Source organism: Mustela lutreola, chromosome 1 (genome assembly GCF_030435805.1).
Source record: "Mustela lutreola isolate mMusLut2 chromosome 1, mMusLut2.pri, whole genome shotgun sequence".
Classification (NCBI taxonomy): Eukaryota; Metazoa; Chordata; class Mammalia; order Carnivora; family Mustelidae; genus Mustela; species Mustela lutreola.
The window spans coordinates 266,727,077-266,752,720 of record NC_081290.1 but is presented as its reverse complement, the minus strand read 5'-3'; the positions used below and the strand labels follow the sequence as shown (position 1 = coordinate 266,752,720).

General features: G+C 40.0%; 1 protein-coding gene across 6 annotated transcripts in view; it reads left to right on the top strand.

The window, feature by feature from the left end:
• The window catches only part of LRRC4C (leucine rich repeat containing 4C), a 1,215,829-nt gene that overhangs the window by 1,052,949 nt on the left and 137,236 nt on the right, over positions 1-25,644 (top strand). The gene's annotated exons all lie outside the window — the stretch shown is intronic.

Sequence of the window (25,644 nt, the reverse complement as noted above, 5' to 3'; positions counted from 1 at the left end):
CATCTCTCTTGCATACACTTGCTCAAATGTGGTCTTCAGATTACCTAGTTCTCCCCAGTGCTAAGAATGGAAAGGAGGACCCACCTCTTTTTAACCCCACCCCTTTCAAACTAACCACTTCTTTGGATAACAGAAAGGCTGCCCAGAGATAGAAGGCAGCTTGGGCAGTTGACTTGGGTTTTGCCAGAAATCTTCCCAACATCCCCAAGACAGGGCTCTTGAGAAAAAAAGCAGAAATCGAGTGTCTTGTTGTAACTTAGAAAAGGTCTGTGTGTTGAGCTCCAGTGCTTCTCATGTGACAGCTTTGTCTTGGGAGACAGAAGCCAATAAAGAAAAATAAGAGAGGATTGAAAATGCTTAGAAAGCCTGGGGGTCTGTAGCTTCTCTTTCCATCTCCTTCCTCCCCTATAGCTTCCAGGGTCATGGAGCTGGCTTTTTTTCTCTTTTCTTTTCTCTCTCTCTCTCTCTCTCTTTTTTTTTTTTTTTCTTTTAGCAAAACTCTTCCTCCTCATCCTTCTCCATTCTTCTCTGGGGCCTTTTATCAGAATCATAGACCCATATAACTTTAGAGCCAGAAGACTCCTCAGAGATCTCATGCCAATAAAAAAAAAAAAAAAAAAGGAAACTGAGGCCTAGAGAAGCTATAACTCTGGTTAATGGCCAAAACTTAGGAGACAGTAACTCCCACAAGCCTTTAAACAGCAGACAAAAGTCAGTTTGGGATCCAAGCTGGACAAGAATCAACACTACATAGTGTGACTACTTCTGTCCCCACATATGCCATTTTTATCTAGAAGGCTCGAGGAAGGAAACTGTCCTGAGAGCTTGAAATAAACTCCCACCACTCTGGACCTCAAGAGTAGCCATTCTCCAATATTCATATCCTTAGAATTTTTTTTTTTTTTTAATAGCAGAGCTCAGATAACCCTAGTTTTAATACTACTAATTTTTTTTTTTTTTAAATCCCCAAGTCTGGTATATCTCAAAGGAGATAAGAGGCCGAAATCTCCTGGGTTCCTCCTTGGTGTTGGGCACATTTAATCTGGTGAGCGGTGGTCCCTGGAGAGTCATTAAGAACCATGGAGTTAGATTTATATTAGAGAGGTGATAATAGAAACCAGAAACACCCTTGCTAAAAGCCTCTGAGTCTGTTCTTATGCTCGCATCATCTATTCTTATCCTTTTCATTACTCCTTAACTAAACTAGCCTACAGCTGAGCACTTCTTTAATTTATTTTTCTGGGCACATGTTTCCTGTTGGGACACAGATCAGACAATACATTTATCAACCTATGAAAACAATCGTGCAGGAATTTTTTTTTTTTTTTCCCTCCCCTGAGCTCCTTGTAGGCTTCTGCATATCTTAGAATTCCTGGCAGGTTGTTAGTTTGTTTGCTTTTTTTATTTTGGCTTTAAATGACCACAGTTAAGTCACAGCTTGGCGATCATAGATTCACTCAAGTTATCTCAAGTTCCTGTTATGTTGCAACTTAGCACAGTGACAAAAAAGGAAAAAAGTACTTCGTTTTTGCTGCTCAGCTCTGGACATCACATGGGAAACTCCCCCAGCCTTGCTGTCAGCTTGGCTTCTGTTAATCCATGCAGATCCCTTGCTCTTCCTTTTCTTTTCTTTCTTTCTCTTTTTTTTTTTTTTTTTTTTTTGTTCTTTTTGAACGGAAAATGTCTTCATTGCTACTCCAGTTAGACCTCCAAGTTCATTGCTCTTCTAAACATGGTCAGCTCTTCTGGGTTCAGGGCACCCTCCACACTTGCACACACATGCAAACTTTTCAGAGAAAGAGAGGGAAGAAGGGGAGGGAGTGGGGGATGGAGAGAGAAGGAAAGAGAGCAAGAGGGTAGAGATATGTTTCAAGTTGTGGGCTGAAGTGTGTCCTCCCACTCACCTCCACTTAAGCATGTTCTTCAGATCTAGAGATGATGGAGCTTCTAAGGATGGCATCATTTTTCATGCTGGTGAATCTCTTCCCCAGCACTACAGTTAGAGACGCATTGCCCAGCTCGGGGTTTATCTCCTTTTGTTTGGCATTCGGGGTTGGCCTGGTATGTCAAGCAACTTGCTCATGGACTGATGAACATATTTTGACCATGCAAGACCTAGAAAGTTACCTCATTGCAGCTTATTTCAGGGCCAAGGTTGGTGCTTATTGAGTGACATTTGTGAGTAGGTAGTTATAGACTGGGATTCTGCAGAGGGCCTTAGGCCTAGAAACCTGGTGAGTTTTCCAAATTTTGAAGTTACCTTTTCAACTACCTTCTCACTCTGATGTAATCGCTGTGCCCTTTGGGCAATAACTTTAATTTCTCTGACCCTCAATCTTATCATCTGTATAATGGGAATGATAATATCAACAAATTTGAATGGTTTTGTGAATTAAAAAGTAATGTTATGCAAAGCCCTAGGTATAATAGGCTCTCTAATGAGGGCTGTTTGTTATGGTTGTTCTTGGATTAATTTGGATTAACTTCCTGGGAATTAATACTGGCTGGCTGAGCCACTTTACCAATTCCAGTGGCTACACTGGAGAACCAGGAAATGTGCATCTGACCTCACAGGAATCACCACTTTCTTCTTTTGATGTCTTATCAGGACACATCGGCTGCAACATATCATTTTAGATATGAAATACTGCTTCCAGACAGAAGCTGAAAAATCAAGAATTTCTCCTTAAAGCATAGAAACATAAATTTCAGCAAAAATAACACTTGAGAGAGATTTTAGGGAAAAATAATGCTGTTGTGTGTACTTTTGGTCGAAAAGTTGCATATGATAGCTCTTATATATTAAATGTATAATTTTAGCTGTATGTTACAGTGTCTTGCTCAAAATAGAGACAGATTTCTAGGCAATTATATAATTTAGATAGTGTGAAGTTCTGTTACAAATATTAAGGCCCCCAAGTCCACAATTTGGATGCAGAGACTTTCCGGATATAAGGAATCCTATGTTTGTTAAACCTCTTTTGTGATAAGATAAAGGCCCGATAGAATGTATGAAATCAAGATTTCATGTAGACCTACTTGTCTTATAGTTTGCGTGTGCTCATCTTCCAACACCAACTTGCAGTCATTTTCTGAGGCAGCCAGTCATGGTCATTGCTCGTAATTTCATTGTCTACAACAGCAGCCCTGTGTTCTGTCCGTTTCCTCAGGATGTTTCCGGAGACCTATTCTCTCTTGGAGGGAAAAAGAGCCCTTAATTATTGTTATTCTTGATATCATATGGGTGGATGATAACAAGACAGTCAGACTGAGGAATTGCCCTTTGGAATTTTATACTGTGGCTTTTCAATAAGGGAAACAATTTGAAATCTGTGTTCATATTCTGGAAACGCATCCTAAAGCTAATCATTTTCACTGATCTTAAGAAGAGATGGAAATTATCTATGGAAGTTCTTGCCATTTCATAAATTTTACTTTTTTGTGTGCTCCTTAAAGGTGACTAAGAAATTTGGTAAACTTGGACTCTGGCATCATAAGTGAATATGAATATTCAGCTTTCCAGTGGGTCACGTGTGTTACATGCACCATTTAACCTCTCTGAGTGTGTTTGCTCATCTGTAAAATAGGGGTGATAGCACCCACATAAAGCTGAGGTTGAAATCAGATTGCATATGTTATGCACAGTAGGCATTCAATAAATGCACATTTAAATTGAGTATGTATGATTTTAGTTTAAGTAATGCATAATTTGCAAATAAAAAATAAGCTGATTTAAGGAGACAGTTATCTAAATTGATGTTGGTATACATTTGAAAAAGGAGAAATGCATTAATAAGGTTTGAGTAGCACAAATAGGTACAATCATTTTTGGTAAGATCCTATCCCTTTTTTTTTTTTTTAGTTTTTAATCACCAGGTGCCCATCATGACTAGATGACTAGGGCCCTCCTTAATCTGGATCACCTATTTCACCTATCCCCCTACTCCAACTCCCCTGTGGTAACCATCAATTTGTTCTCTATAGTTAAGAGTCTGTTTCTTGGTTTCTCTCTTGCTCTCCCTCTTGCTCTCCTTCCCTCCTTTTTTGGCCCATTTATGTTTTTGTAAGATCCTACACTTTTAAAACATATTTGGATGTGCTTTAGTGAATGCTATTCCCTCGGGAAATATTGAAACATGCTTTGTGAATTGTGGAAAATATCCCGTGTCCGTATAAACTTTCTTTAGATTACTTTATAATACAAATATAAAAAATTAATGATTTATATAAATAGTGTCTTGGAAGACTCTCCAAGGGGATCAAGAGTCTCTTGCGTCTTACTTTTCTTCAAAATGATTTCTCTGAAGAACTGTGAATTTGACAGTTGAAATTTGGTTGGGCAGATCTTGTGGATGAGACAGTGTGCTTATTACATTCTCTGATGGCAAGGATTTTATTTGTTCTCTGGCATGTTCTCAGCATCTCAGAAAGTGTCTGACAAGTAGTGTGCATGCAGTAAATACTCTTTGAATGACTAATTGAATTTAGTTTGAGACACCCCCTCCAAAAAACTCAAATGCACATATATCTGCATATTTGTTTCTTCATGCAGGAACACATACGTGCAAGAAATGTGGCTTTCAGGAATCTGTAGAGGGTCAATAAAAAATACCAATGCCTGTACTGACTAAGTGTGTTAAGCACCTACTGAGTGGCTTCCTTATGTTGCAAAAGCTGAGATCTGAAAGTTAAGTGATACAAATATTTTTCCTACTCTTAATGTTACCAGTAACCCACTGTAACAATCTGTATAAGTCATTTTACCTCTCTCATATTCTCCTCTACTAAATAAAGGTTAAAAACTAAGATGCCTTCAAGCTAAGATTTTAGGATTCTGATCATAATTGACTACCTAGAGTTTCAGGATTTCTAGAAACTGAAAATATTAATCCCTGATCTCAGGATACTAATTTTTAAAACGTGGAGTATAGTATTTTGGGAAGAAAGCAGAATCACTCTTACTGTGGCAGATATGCAGGGTCAAAAGGGGAAGGAAATATCGAGTGTTTGTAGGGAAAATATAAAGCGATCTGAAATAGACAAACATTGCATTCCAACTTTGTTTCACACCTATTAGCTGTGGATCCTTAGTAGCAATGTCTTCGTTTCCTTGACTATAAAAATGGAAATAATTTCTTATGCAGTTATTTTGGGAGCATTGAGATGTTTACATGTTTGGCACATGATCAGTGACAATAAATGCTAGCTCACTTTCTTTTCATTAAAATTCTTGGTTATTTTTCACAGAAATGGGAACATTTAACTGAAAGCACTATGAGTGTTTTGCTTTATATTTATACTGAATATGTAAATGAATTTTTTTTGCCAACTTTACTATCAAAGTTGGCAGTATTATTTTTGATAATGTTTTCCAGTGTCAATCATATTTATAATGAAGACTAAAATGATGAAAAGCTTGTGTAAGATTAATTAACTTATTTCAACCTTGGCATAAGCTGATGGCAGATTTTTATGCTTATGGAAGCTTTTAACACTTAATGGAAGTTATGAGTATAATTTCCTAATAGCAATAGTAACTATCATTTATTTATTGAGCATTTGATATGCACTGCACACTATGTCAGAATTATGTATTTTTCTGCTCAATTCTCGCCTACGGAACTGAAACACAAAGAGCCTAAGTAATTGGTCCGGAGTGATGTAGCAACTAAGAGGTGGAGCTGGAAGTATAAGATACATTTCTTCTGACTTTAGAACCTGAGATGAGAATCAGTAAATTCAAACTTGTTCACTTGGTAACAAATAAACTCTCCAGCTCACCATCATCTAGCCTAGTACTCAGTCTGAATATTGTAATTGAGAATGCGATGGCTACCCTTAGGTCACATAGACATTGCATATCTTTTTTCAATCTTCAGTTATATCCAAGTGTGCCCCTAAGTGAGAAAGGGACAACTGAGAATCACTTGGGGGAAACTGCGCTAATTCACCCAACATACTAGCAGAAAAGCTTTACAAAATGCTGTGAGATCATCTGGAAATTCAAACTTGTATCAGAAATGAGGTCAATGCTAATAGTGTTTGGTCTTTAGTTACAGTATCATACGAACCAGAGGCACTCCTAATGGTGGGCACCTAATGCCTGATCTCAGTTTTCATCACGATTAATCTGGCTGCAGCACTGGATACCAATACCACTTCTGGCTTTCCAAAACCCTTCCAGAGCATGAAGGTGCTGCTCACTGTCCTTTCCTTTATTAATTTCAGTTCATTCTTCTTCAGTCCTCCTGTTGTCTCTTTAAATGTTGAGGGCTTCCCTCTTTGAATTTATTCTACTCTCCATCTCTCTGCATTCTTTTTTTTTTTTTTAAAGATTTTATTTATTTTATTTGACAGAGAGAGAGATCACAAGTAGGCAGAGAGGCAGGCAGAGACAGAGGGGGAAGCAGGCTCCCTGCTGAGCAGAGAGCCCGATGCGGGGCTCGATCCCAGGACCCTGAGATCATGACCTGAGCCGAAGGCAGCGGCTCAATCCACTGAGCCACCCAGGGGCCCCTCTCTGCATTCTTAAGACATGCCAGCTGGACTTATTTTGAGAGATGACACTGAACTCCTTGGTCTCAACCACCTTGTGGCTCGTGAATCCCCATTGTCAGCAAGCTTCTACTCCCTTATCTGGTCTCCTGTGGACCTTAGAAACTTACTACGCCAACTGTAACTGATACGCCAACCGTAAGACTCCAGAAGTCTATGTATTTTCAGTTTCAAATGATATCAATATCTCTTTCACTTCCCTCATATCCAGTGACTCACCAAATTATTCATCAATCGACCCTGTCTTAAACTCAGCTCTTCTGTCCCTCAGCCCAGCTTCCACTGTTTCTCTCCTCGATGTCTTCCAATGATGCCAACTTTTCTCCAGTGTAGTCCATTATTCATTCTTTCTTTAAAAGGATTAGCCTAAGAAATAAAGTCGAACATCCCCTTCTAGAGTCTATAAATACATTTATAGAATAAAATAAAAATTCTACTCCTGATAATACAGTCTGGCCAGCCTATCTATGCCTCTCTTGTCCACCTGCCACACTGAATACGTTATTCCTTTGGAGATACCCTAGGCTACTTTTGGCTCAAACTCTGTGAGACCTAATCCATGTTTCTAGGATATACTTATACTTTAAGTCTCAGAGCAAGTTACTTCCTCTGGAAAAATCTTTCCCAGCTTTCCTAGACCCACTGAGTTCCCCCCTCTCCTCTTTACATCAGCATTTTGTTCATAGACCTGTAATAGCAGATTTTTCTCAAGATTTTATTTATTTATTTATTAGAGAGAGAGAGAGAGAGAGCACAAGTGGGGTGAGGGGCAGAGGGAGAAGCAGATTCCCCACTGAGCAGGGAGCCCCATGTGGGGCCCCATCCAAGGACTCCAGGATTACGACCTGAGCTGAAGGCAGATGCTCAACCAACTGATCCGCTCATGCACCTGAATAGCTTTTATCACTGTTATAACAACTATTTACTTGGCTAAAACCTGCTAGATGGTGACTTTTTTTTTTTTTTTTTTTTTTTTTTTTTTATGTAGACCTCAACTTAACTTCCCATATCCCATACCTAACTAAGGTATCCCTTAGAAGTTCTCAGTTTGGTAGAGCCAATAAATGAGTGGACTGATCTAACACATCTTTAGAGTGAAGTTTCCTTTCATTTGGTGAATGGTGGAAAGCCATTATTTTTCAGTATTTCCACCATTAAGCTATGGTGAAAAATATTTGTTTACTTATTGTTTTTTATTTTATTATTTTTATTATTTTATCATTATTATTATTTTCATTTTTAGGGACCCAGTGTTTCAGAACTACTTTGACGAAGAAATACATTGCAATTTGTTTCTCCATTTTTCCTAATTGAAACATCTACTTGTCAGTCACCACTCTGTAAATAACCCCCATAAACATTTTTGCCATGACCTGATATAAACTGAGCCAAAAGAAAAGGGGTTTTAATTACCCTACGCAATCATATGAGTACAAGCATGATTTTGAATCAGCTTTTTGAAATATTGGTAATAGCTGTCTTGGAGGATACCAGTTTTGAAAATAGTTCTATAATTATGTTTTAGCATGAATTTTAGGATCTAATTGTAAGCTCACTGCAGGTTTTGCCATGCAGTCTTATGGATGGCGTTGTTCACAAAGAGTATTATTTACAAAAAGGAAGGCGCTCCTTGATGTCAGACACCGCACAAGCTACAGAGTTCTATGACGTGGGCCTTTTTACTCATGAATGGCTATTGGAAAGAGACTATGCTTTCGAATTTTGAATATTGCCCAAATATGGACTCATGCAGTGGAGGAGTAAAAAAGATGGTCTCGTTAGTAAAAATTCATGGTTTTAAAATTTTGGTGATCTATAGTCACTTTTTACAACATGTGAACAGCTGATTTTATGGAACCTGGTTCTTCTCAGGAGATGCTCTGGCATCATGCTTTAGAAGGACACTGCCTCCTTTCTTTCATAAGAAACAGCAAAAACCCTGGATTCATTTTTTTTTTTTAATGGTAAATGTTAAATGGTAAGACACTTATTCTTTAATCTTTGAATATTAATAAATGTCTTGAAGATGTCCAGTTAGAACATTTCCAGTACCTTTGTTCTTTTCTGTTTGTTTTTTGATTTTTGTGAAGTTTTTTTTTTTTTTCAGTTTTTCTTCTAGTCTTAGATGCCCCCCTCCTCCCATTTAGAGATTTCTATCATTGATCTCTAATAAGAGTAAATAAGACAACATTAATCATAGTGCTTCACAGGGCTTTTTAAATCTGTCTATCGCTTTGAATCCTCTCAATTCTGGTCGCAGAATTTCCAAAGCAATATTCTCTATTAACTACACCCTTTGGGATAAAGCTTCAGGTTCTGGTGTATGTGGTGATCGGGATGGGCGGGGGTAATGGGGCGGTGTGCAGGGAAAGGTTTCTGAAGAGGAGCAAATGCTGCTTTTGGCCTCTGTTTTTGCCAAATCATAAACTGCTGAGACAATACTTTTCTTGGAGGGGTCTGTTTGTTTTATCCAATCAATTTTGGCCAAGTCACTGTCTGGAAAGTGGTAGAATTGAGCCACTCAGTTACATGTCCTTATTTGTGGCTAAGGTGGCTATCTGGGATGGGGGATGGGTTTCACAGGTGGAAAAACAGTAAGATCTTTTTCTTATAACTAATACTATCCTCTAATTATTAAAATCATCTGTTATTGTAATGTGGTCCTGCCTTAGAACAAGTCGATTGATTTGTGATGTTTTAATATATACCCTGTTGTTGATGCAGCTGATCCCTTTATATGTTTTTTTTGTGTTTTTTGTTTGTTTTTGTTTTTGTTTTTGATTTTTGAATCTAAGAAATGTAGTACTGTTCTCAGGACAATAGAAGATTTTCTTGAACCAATGACTTGATGGTGAGAACTTCAGTAACTAAGTATGAGATGGTGGTTAAAAAAGGAGCGGGCATTTGAGAACGTAGACATGAATAGTTTGAAATCAAAGGATTTACAACGGAATGGTTTACAGCTGCCTCTGAGCCAGATCTCCGATTGTACCGATTCTACAACTGGTGAGAAGGAGGTGGGGAGGTCGGGGAAGGGAGAGGGAGATGAAGACGTGGATTGAGATGACTCTGAACCTGGCTGTTCTGATCTGAGCGGAGGGAATGCTGATAGTTTAGTTAGCTGATCTCTAGAGAGACTCACCCGGTCCGGGACCAGAGCATGGGTGTGCATGAGTGGATTCAAGTGCATTATGGGGACTAAGCCAGGGAACTCTGCTTTCTTCTTACTGAAAAGGCAGAAAGTCAGAAGCCACCCTAAAAGAGTTAACATCTACACAGTGGTGTAGAATGGAACTATGAAGGCTTTCTCTGTATTGTTTGAACGTTGCCATGGCAATAGTTTCCAGCAGAAGTTACATGTTTTTCAATTCCCCAAAGCAGCAAACAGGCTTTCCTCTCTTCCTCGGAACTTCTCCCTTTCTCCCTCCCCTGTCTCCTCCATCCTTGGTCCTCATCTCCTCCACCTTTCCCTCCTCCCTCTGTCCTTTCTTTTGTTCTCACTTTCTCAACTGTTCTGCATTAACAGCAAAAATATTCCAAGGCCACGAGGTCGCTTTTGGGCTGAAAGGGAGTCAGACATACAGCCTTCTAACCAGGTTTCTGTTTTCCTCCGTCTGTTTACGCATTAAAGACCTAATTAGATGGAAGCTGTGGATGGAAGCAGGGTTGGGGCTTTCCCTGTTGGTAGGACATAGAACATATTATAATGGTTGGTGTTGTGGTGATATGTTAATTGGATCGCTCCAGGCAAGTGCAGAGCGGCAGTCTCTGACAATTAGAAAGAACAATGACTTTACTATGAAGGAGCCCACTCTCTTAACCAGTGGAAGGATTAGCATGCATTGCAGGTCTCTGGAAGGTTCCTGTAGACCCCAGGAGAGATCTGCAGTTGGAAAATGCCTCCTGTCTCTTTAAAGCCAGGCTAACGCCTCCCCTTTGGCTTATTTTACTGCCAAAGAAAGGGAAGTCAGGGGAACGGTGAGAGATCTCGTTTCCTGGGGGGTGGGGGTCCCTGTTGCATGCAGACCTGGGCCATAGGATTTTTTGCAGGGATGGGAGGAAGAAATCCTTGCCTGCTTCATGCACGTGGCCAGTGAATTGTGAAATGGGTCTCATTAGAGCCTTTCATATCCCGGCATGTGCCAAAGTGCTTTGCCGGCACAGCGCCATCGCTTCAGGTCCATCCCTGCTGGTGTCTGCTGCAGCCAAGAAGGGACAGAGGCTCTGTCTGTATTAAAGGCTCCAGTCCCATCCCTCTCTGTCTACTGTTCATTGTAAGTCGCCTCTGGGCCTTTCCGTCTGGCCGGGGACGAGGCGCAACACATCCCCTAGGTGTTTGCAGAGAGGGAATATGAAGGATTTGAGCATCACGGATGGGTTGGAGGCAGCGGTGCTGACCGGCACCCAGAAGTTCCCTCCCTTTTCTCCAGGGCTGACATGAAAGCTGTTGGATAGGCTTTCCTGCAAATACACCCCCATACCCACCTGAAACAGGAGATGGGGAGTTCAAAGCGAAATAAGTTATTGGAGCCCTTTGTGTTACTGCATACAGAGGTACTTTTTGCTTCTCTTTTCCCAACTGGAGATTTTAGAATCAAATTTTATCTCCCAAACCATAGCCCCATCCGTAGCCCTCAGAACTGCCATATGTCGAATGCTAAGTGCCAGGCACTCTGCATATCCCGTATCGAGAACAACTGATGACTCTCTAAGGTGGTTGATACAGAAGCATAAATGTGGAAGCCAAATCAGATTGTGCCCTCTCACTTCTTAGGCCTGTGACTTTTGGTAATTTACTCACTCTTTTGAACCTCAGCTTTCTCATCTGCAACATGGGAATGAATACAGTACTGACTTGTGAATTATACTTGAAATAATATATGTCGAACTTGAAGCAGAATGTTTGCAATGAAAAACATTCAAGCTGTTATTTGTGAAATGTGAGAGTTATTTTCATATAACAATATTATGAAATAGTCATAAGGCACATGCCTCAGGCAGAACAATATTAAAAAATAATTAAGGGCAGATTGTTTAAGGAGAAAGGAAAAGTAGTTTTTGAAGATGAGTTTCTGAATTCGAAATGGTATAGTAGCTGATATTTTGGGTATGACTCAGTTTGGAAAGCAGAATAGACAGAATGATTGAAATAAACCTTTGTTGCATTCATTCTGGATAGATGATTTTCATCTATCCATATTAGGAATTTTTATTTGTTTTTATGGGATTGATCTCTTGGGCTTTGTGTCAATTATGCCTTAGATTAGAAATAAGAAGAAATAATACTAGCTATGTTAAGCAAAAATAAGAGTATTTATTGGCATAAACAACTGACAAGTCCTGCAGTGCATAAAATTCAGGTATGGTTTGATCCAGATACTAACAATGTCTTAGGGACTCCTGATCTATTGTCTCTGTAATTCTCATAGTTTAGCTTTCTTCCATAGGCCATTTTCACCCTTGGGCTATTGTTTTGCATTCCCTAATGCTTCCACCAAAGAGTCACTCTTTGGTTGCACAATTCCCTTGAGACATCCTGAGCTCTGAGCTGACTGGAGTAGCTTAGGTTATGTGCCCACTCATTGACCTATACTGGCTTCAAGGGAATGGAGCTGACCCTGACCATCAACTGCATATGCAAATGGAATCCAGAAGCTATCAAGAGACAAGAGAAATGAGGTGCTAGAGAGATGATCACAGATAAATACCATAGGTCCAAAGGTGGAGACTGGGAAGGATGAGTTGTTATATTTCACATTGTAATCTGCCGCGAGGGTTAATTTTGGTCATACTTTCCTGTGATGCTACTTTGTATATAGGTATTACAGTAGTTTTGTTCTTCGGGAAAATCATCTGGCTGTAGCTATCAATCTTTCAGAGGAACAACTTTATCTGCCTTCATATTTTTGCTTTACTCTTTTCATGAGTTAGGAGGAACAGGTTCTTGTGTTTGAATGGTTGTTTCCATGCTTCCCTGGAAATGCAGAAACAAAAGCAAAAATAAAAGAACCCCCTTCAGGCAATAACAATTCATTGGTAAAAGTTCTTTTTTTTTTTTTTTTAAAGATTTTATTTATTTATTTGACAGAGAGAGATCACAAGTAGGCAGAGAGGCAGGCAGAGAGAGAGAGAGAGGAGGAAGCAGGCTCCCTGCTGAGTAGAGAGCCCGATGTGGGACTTGATCCCAGGACCCTAAGATCATGACCTGAGCCGAAGGCAGTGGCTTAACGCACTGAGCCACCCAGGCGCCCCTGGTAAAAGTTCTTTAAACTTCCTCAAACACCCATGATCTTGGTCACCTGCACCAGCCAAGGCTGTGCTTCTATCCAGCTTTGATGTCATCTAATTTGTCACTGAAAATATCTCAGGAGTGACATAGTCCATCCCTGAACTCTCCATTCTGCCTACCCAGAGATAGTAATCCAGGTAATATGGCACAATGTCCTTTGCTTCTTAATAGGCAAGGTGGAAAAAATGCTTATCTGGGCTCTGGATACAAATATTTGTTAATACCATCTATTCAAAGTGCATGATGGCTCACCAAGTTCAAGGACTGGGAACTATCTTTTGTACTCTTACTGCTGTGTGCACTACATTGTACACACTATGGATACTTTATTCCTACTCACATAGTGGCATGCTCTGAATGCCAAGCAAGTCCAAACGTTTCTCATAAGAGCTGTTGGGAGAGCAAAAGGCTGGTAGAGTAGACTGTGCCTAGAAATTTACAACAGTGACAGAAGATACCAGGTTAGTGACAACCTTTTATATGGTAGAAATTGTGGTGCGTTATTTTTCATATTTTATTTCATTGTGTCCTTAACAAAAACCACAATAATAGTGATGTTAATTATAACAATGTAAAAATGCCGATAAAGGTGACATTTATTGGCCGATTGCTACGTATTCGCACTGTTTGAAATGCTTCACCTTTGTAAGACATGGGCTCTGTAAGTAAATAAGTGATTTTTTTTTTTTTTTTTGGTTTTTGTATGTTTGTTTGTTTGTTTTAGACATGCGTAAAAAGGAGTTTGAATAGGCTCAGTTGACACACCCATGTCACAGAGCTAATAAATGACAGCTCTGCTTTGAAATTCTGGTCAGCCCTGTGTTTTTCCTGTTTTGCTAGGCTGCCTCTCATTTGAGACTACTTCATTTAAACAACAGCAACAAAACACCACTTAAACTCGGCTTCTTTAACTTTAAAGCAATCAAAATACCAAAAGCCTGCAACTCCTTCCTTTAACCTCACTTGCTTTTTTAAACATTTTTACCTGCGTTCTCAGATTTGTCAATCTGTTGTGGTGTTTTTTCAGCCTCTAGTTTGATTGAAGGCAGTTGTGTCAGGCTGCGACTCTGGATTTTTCTGCGCCATTTGTTTTAAATATACCAACAATTTGAGATCACCTGAGGTCAACCACACGGCACCACACGGCACCGCAATTGTCCTGGAACTTTATTTTTTATTTTATTTATTTTTTTTTAAGATTTTATTTATTTATCAGAGAGAGAGAGCGAGCACAGGCAGACAGAATGGCAGGCAGAGGCAGAGGCAGAGGGAGAAGCAGGCTCCCCGCTGAGCAAGGAGCCCAATGTGGGACTCGATCCTAGGACGCTGGGATCATGACCTGAGCCGAAGGCAGCTGCTTAACCAACTGAGCCACCCAGGCTTCCCAGTCCTGGAACTTTAAATACCTCAAGAGACATTAGCAGTTGGCGGGCGTTCGTCCCGAAGACGGGATGATAGCGCGCGTCGTATACTAGCTGTGTGTGGCCATGCCACCTATTTCTTGTCTCATCTGTAACCATCAGAAGACTTCCTCCTCCATATGTACAAAGGGAAGATAGGGCCCTTTCCTCCAGAGTCCCTAAGACTCTTGACTCTCTCAGCCCAGCATGGTATGTGGGAGACGCTGAAGGCGAGATAGCTCCGGGACACTGCTTCTGCTGCCTGTCCCAAGACGCTACTAAACAAGATTGCTGTCCTTAGCTTATCCAGGCATTGGGCCAGTTAGGAGCGAGTGCCCCGAACTAGTTTCCTTACTCTTCACTGTATCACACTTTCTTTGGCTTATGAGACAGACACTACAGCGGCGCAGCAAGCAGACACACACACTGCAGTTGTAGGATTCACAGACACAATCACACGCTCACTATGTGCACATGTGAGCACGTATGCACACACACAAACACACATGCACATAATCCCCACCAGTTTATCTTCACGTTCTGAATTCCCAGCTGACACCGGGTGGGGGATGGGAGAGGGGCTTCTTTCTCCGTGATTCAAGACGGGAGGGGAAGAACAGCATACAGGGCAATAGGTTGTGGCTGTGGGGCGCGCTTTGACATCTGAGAATGATTCTTCTTCTTGCCTATATATTTGACCCAGTATCCGCTGTTTAAAGAATGTGAAGTGACTTTAATATCAGTTGTGGCTTCCTGTCCCCAAATCTAATACTTTTTAAAAACAAACAGAAGAGGCTTGGTGCGTTTCACTATTTGGTGATATTTGAACAACTGCTTCCTGTCCCTTGGGGCTGGCGAGACAGAGTGGTACTTGCTTCTTGTTGTCTCTGAGATATGCCCATGTCCAACCGTAACTCGGGCTTTTAGCACTTCTCAGGCCCAGATAACTATAATCGTGCCCTGATTGGCCCTTCTCCTCCTCGTGCACCTTTATCACCTGTGATTTATCTTCCAGAGGCATTGCTGTTCTCCTCCTAGCAAACCCTCACTTCTGAGATAAATGCCAGACCCTGAAACCTGGCACGGCTTCAGACGGCCTCTCTCTCTCTCAGCTCTTCTCTCCATTTCAGTATGTATTTCTTAGCTACACCATATTGTTTCCGTTTCCTACCTACCACTTTGTAGGAGCGATTGGTCTGCGTGCCTATTAATTGTTTCCCCACCTGGAGGAAAGGCCGCCCGAGGTCAGCCCCTTGACCTGCACCGCTGTGTCCTTACATAGGAGGAGATATACTCAATTCACCTTCATAAGGGAAAAAACTTGCTTCGTGGGGTGCCTGGGTGGCTCAGTGAGTTAAGCCTCTGCCTTCGGCTCAGGTCATGATCTCAGGGTCCTGGGATCAAGCCCCACATCGGGCTCTCTGCTCAGCAGGGAGCCTGCTTCCCCCCTCCTCTCTCTCTACCTGCCTCTCTGCCTACTTGTGATCTCTGTCAAATAAATAAATAAAATCTTTAAAAAAAAAAAATCTTACTTCGTAAGCTTCCAACTGCTGATCTTAAAAGACAAAAAACATTGCTTTCTTTTGCATCAGTTTCTCATTATTTTTCCTAATAGATGGCCTCATAGACGCTACTTGGGGCTAGGCAACCTGCTCTATTAGGAGCACCCACCTCACGGTATGTCATCTTCGCAATAAGGAGAGCTCTGTTTGGCAGAGTTTCCTGTAGGATCCCTTAAGGGACTTGATATTCAGACAGCGGGAAATTCAGAGCTCTAGGTTTCCTGTGGTTGTTTGCTTAGCAGGGATGTGGAGCTCTCCAGTCAAAGCAATATGCTTCTATGGGCAAAGGCATCCTTGTCTTCTTTGGAGGGCTACCTCGCTTCTGTTTTTCCATAGTTGACATGACAGATGGATTTCCCAAGGGGCATGTTCATGTGTACAAGATGTTTCCTTTTCCAACTTCCTGTTCTATGACAGTTATAAGAGCATAATGAAGTAGTAACTTCAAATGTTTTGAATCTCCTGCCTGGGTTTGCATATTATTAAAATTTGCAGCATTGGTTCCTGAAGCTAATCCACAAAATGGGAAGGTGTCAGGAGGAGGTTTGCAAAACAAATGGGGGAAAGAAGCAAAATGCGGTGGAGTTACTTACGAAAGTAAACTTGTATGATTCAAAAAGCTGACATTTATCTTTGCTCCTGTGTCATTTCGTTAGGGTTGAAATGTCCTTTTTTTTTTAAATAAAAATATGATATATATGTTGTTTAAAATTTTTTTCTCCTAATGGCATTACTTGGCAAGATAAGTGTTTTGTGTATTCTCCTATGTTTATGACACATGACCTCCATGTCTGTCATTAACTCCCAATAATTCAGTAGGCTAGGACACTTCAGTAAGATACGAACACTAGAGTCCTGGGAAAAACCTTGTCCTGGTGTTTGTGGGTAAAATAGAAAATGTGAGCCCATGTCACCATAGCATTTTGAGAAGGGCTCTTTCCCACTGCTGACGACAATGGTCAAAGGTACGGCTAGTAATGATGCTGCTGCACGAGGCCATGGGACTCGAGGCAGCTTACCTTCCCTCTCTAAGCCTTTTGTACCTGTAAAATGAGGGGTTTTGATTTAGATGCTCTGCAGTATTCCTTTTAGCTCTCTCTTTCTGAAGTCTAAGACATTTCACAAAACTATTTGCAGGCTACAGGACTACATTTGCCAGAGAGAATGGAAATGCATTTTCCTTGTTCCCCTTCTCAGATATTCCTGATGGCTTATTTCCTCTCTGCACGTCTTGCCCTCTTCTGGCTTTTTTTTCCTTCTTCTTCATGCTTGTCAAATATATTTCTTTCCTCTTCTATCTGTGTCTAGCCAAGTCCCCCAACATCAGAGGTGTGTGTGTGTGTGTGTGTGTGTGTGTGTGTGTGTGTGTGTATCTATTCCCCAGGGTAAGCACTTCATTTCAGACTTGCTTCCACTAATTAACTACAAAATTAAGTAGGTGAATTCATTGATTCAGCACTTGGTTTGATGTTTATATTAATTCATTAAAAGGGAAGCCCTGGATGTGGCCAGAGGCTTGACGGGAATCTTTCCCTCCCCCTGAAATCCCCTTTGACTTCCCACACTAGATAGCTATCTTGCTGTTTCTCAGAAGTATACACGCATCTGGGGAACAGCCAAGTGACCGAAGGGCGGATGGGCAGGAATTCCATTCTTTGTGGTGATAGAAACAATTGTTGCTTTTTCTTCTTCTGCCTGCCCTGCTCACTGGCTACTACTCCAGTTCTCCTTTTGATATACCTGGTGAATTCCCTTTGGATGCCTTCTGAGCTTTCACTGACCTCTATTCTACGTCAGATGCCCAGGTGGCCACTGACCACGTGGCCCCAAGCCAAGAGGAAAGTAGACTCCCCACCGGGGTGGAAATCCTCGCCTCATTTCCATCAGAAAGAACTTGCATAGGAAGCTTTAATTGGGTTCCACCCCCTGCATCAGAGCCATCCACTGGTTTTCAGGGAGGTATTGACTTAAAATCTATTTTCATTTTTGTTTCCAGCAATCACCTCCTGTTTCATTCTTCTTTGCTTTGTATATAATAACCACAGGTGAATGACAGGAAGGGTGGCCATTTGTCAAAGAATCGTACTTACCTTTTTTCTTGACATTTTCCCCATTTCTATCATAGGGATTTGTCGAGGTTTTTCAAATCTCTAGTACCTAGCTGGTAAAATATGTTTTATGATAAAATAGAGTGGAATGTGGTTTGTAATAGAGTAGCATCCGTTGTAAACGAGGCTTTTCTTGGAGCCCATCCAAGCAGTTGGGTTACTTGTCTAAAGTAATTGGATTAAAAGAAACACTTAGGAAATGTATGTTCTCTGATTTTCCATACCTTCTGTACCTTGCGCCTCTGTTAAGAATCCTGAACTAAGTGTGACTGCCTTAAGACAGTTCATTTTATTTGTTCCTTTTATTAAATTGTGTGCACTGATCGTGGGCTTAAATTGACCTTATCTCACCTTGTGGCATTGGTAGCTGCCTCTGCTGATCTTGCCCAGCACCTTGTACACAACTCTACCATGGATGGCACTTATCCCATCATTGTAACTGCATGTTTATGAAATACTTCCTCCATAGCATCCTGAGCGTTTTCTACTTAAGGAGGCTGTCTTATTCTTCTTTGTGTATCTCCTTGATACATAGTAGATATTGAATCAGTGTTGAAAGAAAATAAATGTAGTGAAAGAAAATAAATGTAGTGAACACTAAAAACTTGGAATTTGTTTAAAGCAAGATTTAATCCCCCTGATCATAATGCAATTTGAATTTAAGTAAACTTTTTTTTGCAAAGTTCAGTATCATAGTGTTATTAATTACTATGTCAAATAGAACTACTAAATTCATTTTATACATTCATTGTATACATTTATACATTTGTGTTTTAAGATACTACTTTGGGTTTCAAAACAACACACTTTTTTTACACATTGTTTTAAAATATGATTGGATGAGTATAATTCAAGGAATTAACTAATTAGTTTATCTTTAATTAATAGATTTTTATAATTATATATAAATATGTATATATGTTATATATAATATAATAATAATAATCTGTTTAATTGATTTTTTTTCTGGACACCTGGGTGGTTCAGTCCATTACGCTTCTTCCTTCTGCTCAGGTCAGGATCCCAGGGTCCTGGGATTGAGCTCTCTATCAGGCTCTCTGCTCAGTTGGGAGCCTGCTTCTCCCTTGGCCTGCTGCGCCCCCTGCTTGTGTGCTGTCTCTCTCTTTCTGACTAATAAATAAAATCTTTTAAAAAGAGAGATTTGGGGAGTGTTTGGATGGCTCAGTTCGTTAAATGGCTGCCTTTGGCTCAGGTCATGATCCCAAGGGTCATGGGATCGAGCTCCACATCAGGGTCCCTGCTCAGCAGAGAACCTGCTTCTCCTCCTCCTTCTGCCTGCCACTCTTGTCTACTTGTGCTTTCTATCTCTCTGTCAAATAAACAAATAAAATCTTTAAAAAAATTAAAAATCTACAAAAGGGATTTTATAAAGAATAGACATTATTAAGCTTTCCATTTTATAGTGCAAAGATTTTCTTTTCTTTTCTTTTCTTTTCTTTTTAATTTTATTTGTTTATTTGACAGAGAAAGATCACAGGTAGGCAGAGAGGCAGGCAGAGAGAGAGAGTGAAGCAGGCTCCCCGCTGAGCAGAGAGCCTGATGTGGGACTCAATCCCAGGACCCTGAGATCATGACCTGAGCGGAAGGCCAGAGGCTTAACCCACTGAGCCAGGTGCCCTATAGTGCAAAGATTTTCTATTTGCAGATTTATTCTGGAAAAAACAGAGACAGAGGGGCGCCTCAGTGGGTTAAGCCTCTGCCTTCAACTCAGGTCATGATCCCAGGGTCCTGGGATTGAACACCGCATAGGGCTCTCTGCTCCGCAGGGAGCCTGCTTCTCTTCCTCTCTCTCTGCCTGCTTGTGATCTCAGTCTGTCAAATAAATAAATCTTAAAAAAAAAAAAAAAAGTCACACTAGGGTCATATTGGCTTGTCTTTTATGGACCAAATTGAATTGATGATTATCAAATCCTTTTTAACTTCCTATAGAATTAACATAAACATGAAAGTTTTTCCTAATATTTTGCATTTAAATTTTAAAATTTTGTGACTTAATATTTGTAATTTTTATGTGTGTATGCATATAAACATATATGTATATACACATGCATATGTAAAATATATACACACATAAACAGATACACATACATATTTCTTGGTATATCATAATTTAGAAGTCTGGATTTTACTTCTAGTGTTTTTCTGTGTAAGACATTACAATGTAACAGCATTATACTGTCACTAAGATAACAAATAGAATGTGGGAGATAATAGTGTAATGAAGGGTTATTTTATGTTTATACAAGAATGGTATATTTTTCATTATAAGAGGGATCTACTTATAGTTGGAAGTGAGTATAATAGAATTGTTGCTCATTCAATAATTTATAAAAGAAATATTCTTTCAAAATAACATTCATTCAAAATCTAGATACTATTATTTTAACTGTTTGTAGCAAAGATCACAGCCCAACTGAAAAGTTAAAAGTAAAAAATATATATATATATTGAATGTTCACATTGCTTTCCATTTGAGAACTTACTTGCTGCTCAATATCAGCTCCTAAATTCTTTCTGCAAGTTGGTTAGAATAATTGATTAAAGTAAAATAAAGTTTCGCAAAGTAGCATTAGGACTTTGGACAGTTTTGATACAATTATATAATTTTATAATTGCAGACTCAAGAGAAATGTGCCCACTTTGTGGAATGACCACAATGTAAGTTCACTAAGAGCAGGAAAGCCAGTATATTCAGATTATCAATTTTTAATCAAGGAACTTGAATTTTCCCATACACAACTCCACTTAAAAAGAAATGATCATTCAGGAGTCCTTTTTTCCCCTTCGAGTCAATAACGCATTTGATGTCTTTACAGTGACAGAAAAAGAAAATGAATCATAGGTTTACACTCTGTTCATGGAGTCTGAATAATTTAATTAATGCTTTTATAATAAGATTTGCTTTCCTCCAAGATGATTTTTGTTTGAGACTTTAAAGCAAATGAAGATGTTTCATTGAAATTGTGATTTCTACTAGTAACATTTTCTTTTCTTGTCTTTTTTCTTTTCTTTTTTCTCTTCCTTTTTCTCTTCTCTTCTCTTCTCTTCAAGAGTTTAACAGGTCCAGGAGCAATTTTTCTTTCTCTTTGGGTCTTATGAACCTTAGAAATGTAATAAAAGCGAAGGCACTTTCCCCCCTCCTCCCTCCATGCTTCAGTTATTTCAGGGAGAATCCCTTCTCTGGATCTTTGCCAAAAGAGAGCTGTTTCTTGAAATGGATTTATCTGTATCATTTACAAGGCCAGGACCCATAGCCATCCTCATATATCTATGATAGGTTTTAATTTTTGAATCAGATATGGGTGGATGTATCAAGGAAGGTTTGAGTCTCTTGGTTTCCCAGATGTTCATTTTCTCTTGTTTCATGAGTGTGTAGGATTGGATTCCTAGTATTCTACACTTTGTGGATAAGTTTTGTTATTGTGATTTGCTTATTTTGCAGTCATTGAGAAAAACTGGCTAACCATAAAATAGCTCTTGGGACTCCTGGGTGGCTCAGTTGGTTAAAGCATCTGCCTTTGGCCCAGGTCATGATCCCAGGATCCTGGGATCAAATCCTTCTTTGGGCTCCCAACTCAGTGGGGAGTCTGCTTCTCCCTCTGCCTACTACTCCCCTTGCTTGTACCCTCTCTCGCTCTCTCTCTCTCTGACAAATAAATAATTTTAAAAAATAAAGTAGCTGTTACGTAAATCTCAAAATATTTTTTTTTCATTCTTGGTTCCATCTTTTCATGAAACTCCTACTTAAAGAAAACCTTCAGCGTTCTGGAACTTCTAAGTATATCTGTATTGGTTTGTGTTCAATTTGGAGGATGGCCATTGTAATGCTCAGGAATGGATTGAGGTATCATGCTAAGGTTTTTTAATGGTATTTTTGTAGCCCTGAACTTCAAGTAGAACCTTTAAGAATAGGACTTCATGCTAGACTGAGTGGAATTCTATTAATAATTGAATGAGTTGGGAGACGAAACAAGTGGCCTACATAATATGGTTCATTCCTACTTTGTCACATCATAAGATGGGGTAGAATAAAAATGTTATCATGTGATTCCCTGAGTCTGTGGTGTAGTTTTGAATGAAGTAATTGATCTCAATCATGATGTCCATATGTGTCAGTCGTGAAAGAGTTCTTCCCTGTGAGATCTTCATGTGCCCTCACCCCTATTAACACATGGGGGTCTACGGAGGTGCCTGGGTGGCTCAGTTGGTTACACGGCTGCCTTCCGTCCAGGGTCCTGGGATGGAGCCCCACATCAGACTCCCCGCTCAGCAGGGAGGGAGCCTGCTTCTTCCTCCCCTCCCTGTTCATGCTGTCTCTTACTATCTCTGTCGCTATCTCTGTCTCCCTCTGAAATAAGTAAATAAAATCTTAAAAACAAACAACAAACAAGTGGGGATCTACATTCAGGGTTGATGGAAGTGGAGAATGAATGTCACACCTCAGTAAGAGGTCTAGGGTTGAACAGAAATCATGTTTTAGTAGCTTGAGATGGCAGGGCAATCCAAGCTCACATTCACTGAGGCAGTTTCAGTCGGAGCCAGGATGAGAGAACATTTGAAATAGTTCAGTTCAGAACAAGTTATCAAGTGCCTGCTGCTATGTAGTAAGCTAGCCACTCCCGATATAGGCTGCTTATGACATCCGCTCTATCACATAGAGTTTTAAAGTACGGGAAGAAGTTCAACTTTCACTCTCAACCTTTGTGTTCTCTAATTTAGGAAAAGTCATTTAACCCTTCAGAAGCTCTCTTTCTTCTTCTGTTAAATGTGGCTGCTCTGCTGTGTCTCCCACATTCAGTGTTGTCGAAAGCAGGGAAACAATTGGGAAAGCCATTTAATTTTTACTTAGGAGAGCTTAGGGTTTACAGTCTGCTGGAAAGAAAGGGGTCCCTTGGAGACTGGTTTTAGAATAGCAAGGTAATTGCTTTTCCTCAGGGAGTATTCAACCTCTGGGTTGAATTGGGGGCAGGAAAGTTGATAAAAATTGTTTTGAGACCTGAAGTGTATCCAACGAGTTAGTGTATGAAAGTCTCTTATGGTTTTTAAAAGGATACTCAAATGGAGGGTTTAAAACTCTGTAGCAACACTTGGCTTACAGTAAGTTCTCCAGTGTTATCGTGCTCGCTTTTTTCCCAGTAGCCAACTTATTGAGGAAGAAAAAATACGGTAAAGTATTAGAGCTGGTTTAGCCAGATTGTTTGTATACACTACTGTGATCAAAATTACCTGACATGCATGGTAACTCTCAACTCCGTTCTGCCTATAAACAGTCAATGATCTTGTTAGTTGCAGCTGTAGACCCAGTGGTAGCGGAAATCTTTGTTTATTGAATTTCCAGCTTCCAATCAACTGTGCAGAGAGCAACTGTGTAAAAATAAAAGTCACTAGTCACCCTCTTCTCTCTTCACCTCTGCCTCATTGTAAGAAGGATTCAAGTTCTTAGATTGGTTGAAGAAGTAGATGTTCTATAAATAATTAGGAGAATCTTTCTCTCTCTTTTTTTAAACGGTTTATGGGCTGCACTGTGTCCTCCAAAATTTGTATTTGGGGGCCCTAACCCCCAGGACCTCAGAATGTGACTGAATTTGGAGATGCTGTCTCTGAAAAGGTAATTCAATTAAAATGAAGTCTTTATGGTGGGTCCTAATTCAAAACAACTGATGACCTTATGAAATGAGGAAGTTTGGACACAGACCTGCATGCACACAGACAAAAGACTGTGAGAAAATAGTGCGAAGGTGGCCATCCGCCAGTTAAGGAGAAAGGCCCCAGAGGAGCCAAACCCGTAGCCATCTTGATTTTGGACGACTAGCCTCCAGAACTGTGAAAAAATACACTTCTCTTGTTAAAGCTGCCCAGTCTGTGATATTTTGTTACGGCAGCTCTAGCAAAGTGATACAATGACTGTGTGCTCTTTCCTTAACTGGATGTAGAGCTGTGTATTCCATAACAGAAGAAATGATCTGATTTATGCACGCGTCTAAAGGGATGCTTTCTGTCATCATCACCTCCAGCAAGCACAAACCCTCAGCCTGGTTACCCTCCAGAATGGTAGGTGGAGGGCACAGGAGTTGCTCTTTCAGGAGAACCATTGGATGAGTCCTAGAAGCCCCACATGTGGGGCTTTTGTTGTTTCTTATGTCTTGGGTCATACACCCTCCTTCCATTCCACACTTCTTTCAGGAGTTATAGATTCTAAAAAGGAATCCTATGTTCTAAAAGGGAATTTATGAGCCAGATGTTTTAGGATCTGCCTCAAACATAAAGACAACCTCAGACCCCCTTTTGGGTTCCTAAAACTTTCTGTGCAGGGATCTTTCCACTCCTGGAGTGGCGCCGAGCTTGGGCCTTGGAGTACACAAACCGCAAGCTAGTGAGCAGTAGCCTACTCAAAATTTGTACAGCTTTGCTATTTACAGGCACACCTCATTTTCTGGCATTTAACTTCATTGTGCTTCACAGATATTCAGGTTTTTGTTGTTATTGTTGTTGTTTGTTTTGTTTTGTTTTTTACAAATTGACGGTTCAAGACTTTAGGGGAGGAAGTCACGACAGATATGGTAGAAATAGCAAGAGAACTAGAATTAGAAGTGGAGCCTGAAGATGGGGCGGACTGCAGCAGTCTCATGATAAAACATGAATGGATGAGGAATTACTCCTTATGGCTGAGCAAAGAGAGTGGTTTCTCGAGATGGAATCTACTCCTGGTGAAGGTGCTGTGAAGATTGTGAAGATTGTCGAAAGGACAACAAAGGACTTCACGTATTACAGAAACTTGGTTGATAAGGCAGCAGCATGATTTGAGAGGATTCACTCCAATTTCGTAAAGGTTCTACTGTGGGTAAGATGCTATCAAACGGCATCACATGGTACAGAGGAAATATTCCTGAAAGGAAGCATCTGTTAATGCAGCAGACTTCATTGTTGTGTTATTTTAAGAAATGGCCACGGGCACCCCAACCTTCAGCACTCGCCATCCTGATCAGCTAGCAGCAAGACCCTCCACCAGCAAAAAGATGACTTTCTGAGAGCTCAGATGATGGTTAGCATTTTTAGCGATCAACATTTTTAAATTGATTTAATTAATAATTTAATTAAGCATTTTAATTTAATTTTTAATTAATTAATTTTTAATTTTTAAATTTTTAATTTTAAGAGCCATGGCTTTGTAGACTTGATGCTATTGTACACTGACTAGACTACAGTAGATTATACTGTATTATATTTATATCTAAACATAATTTTTATGTGTATTAAGAAACCAAAAAATTCATTTGACTTGCTTCATTGCAATATTTGCCTTATTGCCATGGTCTTGAACCTGTAGGTAGTACCTGAGGTGTGCCCATATTGCGTAGCATTTAGTGAAACAGAACTCTGATTCAATTAAGAGAAAGGAATGATGGGATTTCATTAGTTTTATTTTGTCACTGTTGCAGAGGAGTGGCGATAATCCGTTAGGAGTAGTATGGTGGGATGTGGAAGATCAAGTCTGAAGCAAGACAGACTTCAGAGTCCCTCATCATCACATGTTATCACTTCAAGCTCCCTTAGAACTAGATTTCCTAAATATTGCTTTCCTCCCCATAAACAGAGATAATAGCAAATTGGCATAATAACAGTCACTGTAAATAGGGATAAGAATAATGCCCACTCCATTCTCTTATCCTTAAATGAAAAAGAGCATGCACCTAGCAGACTCTTTGGCA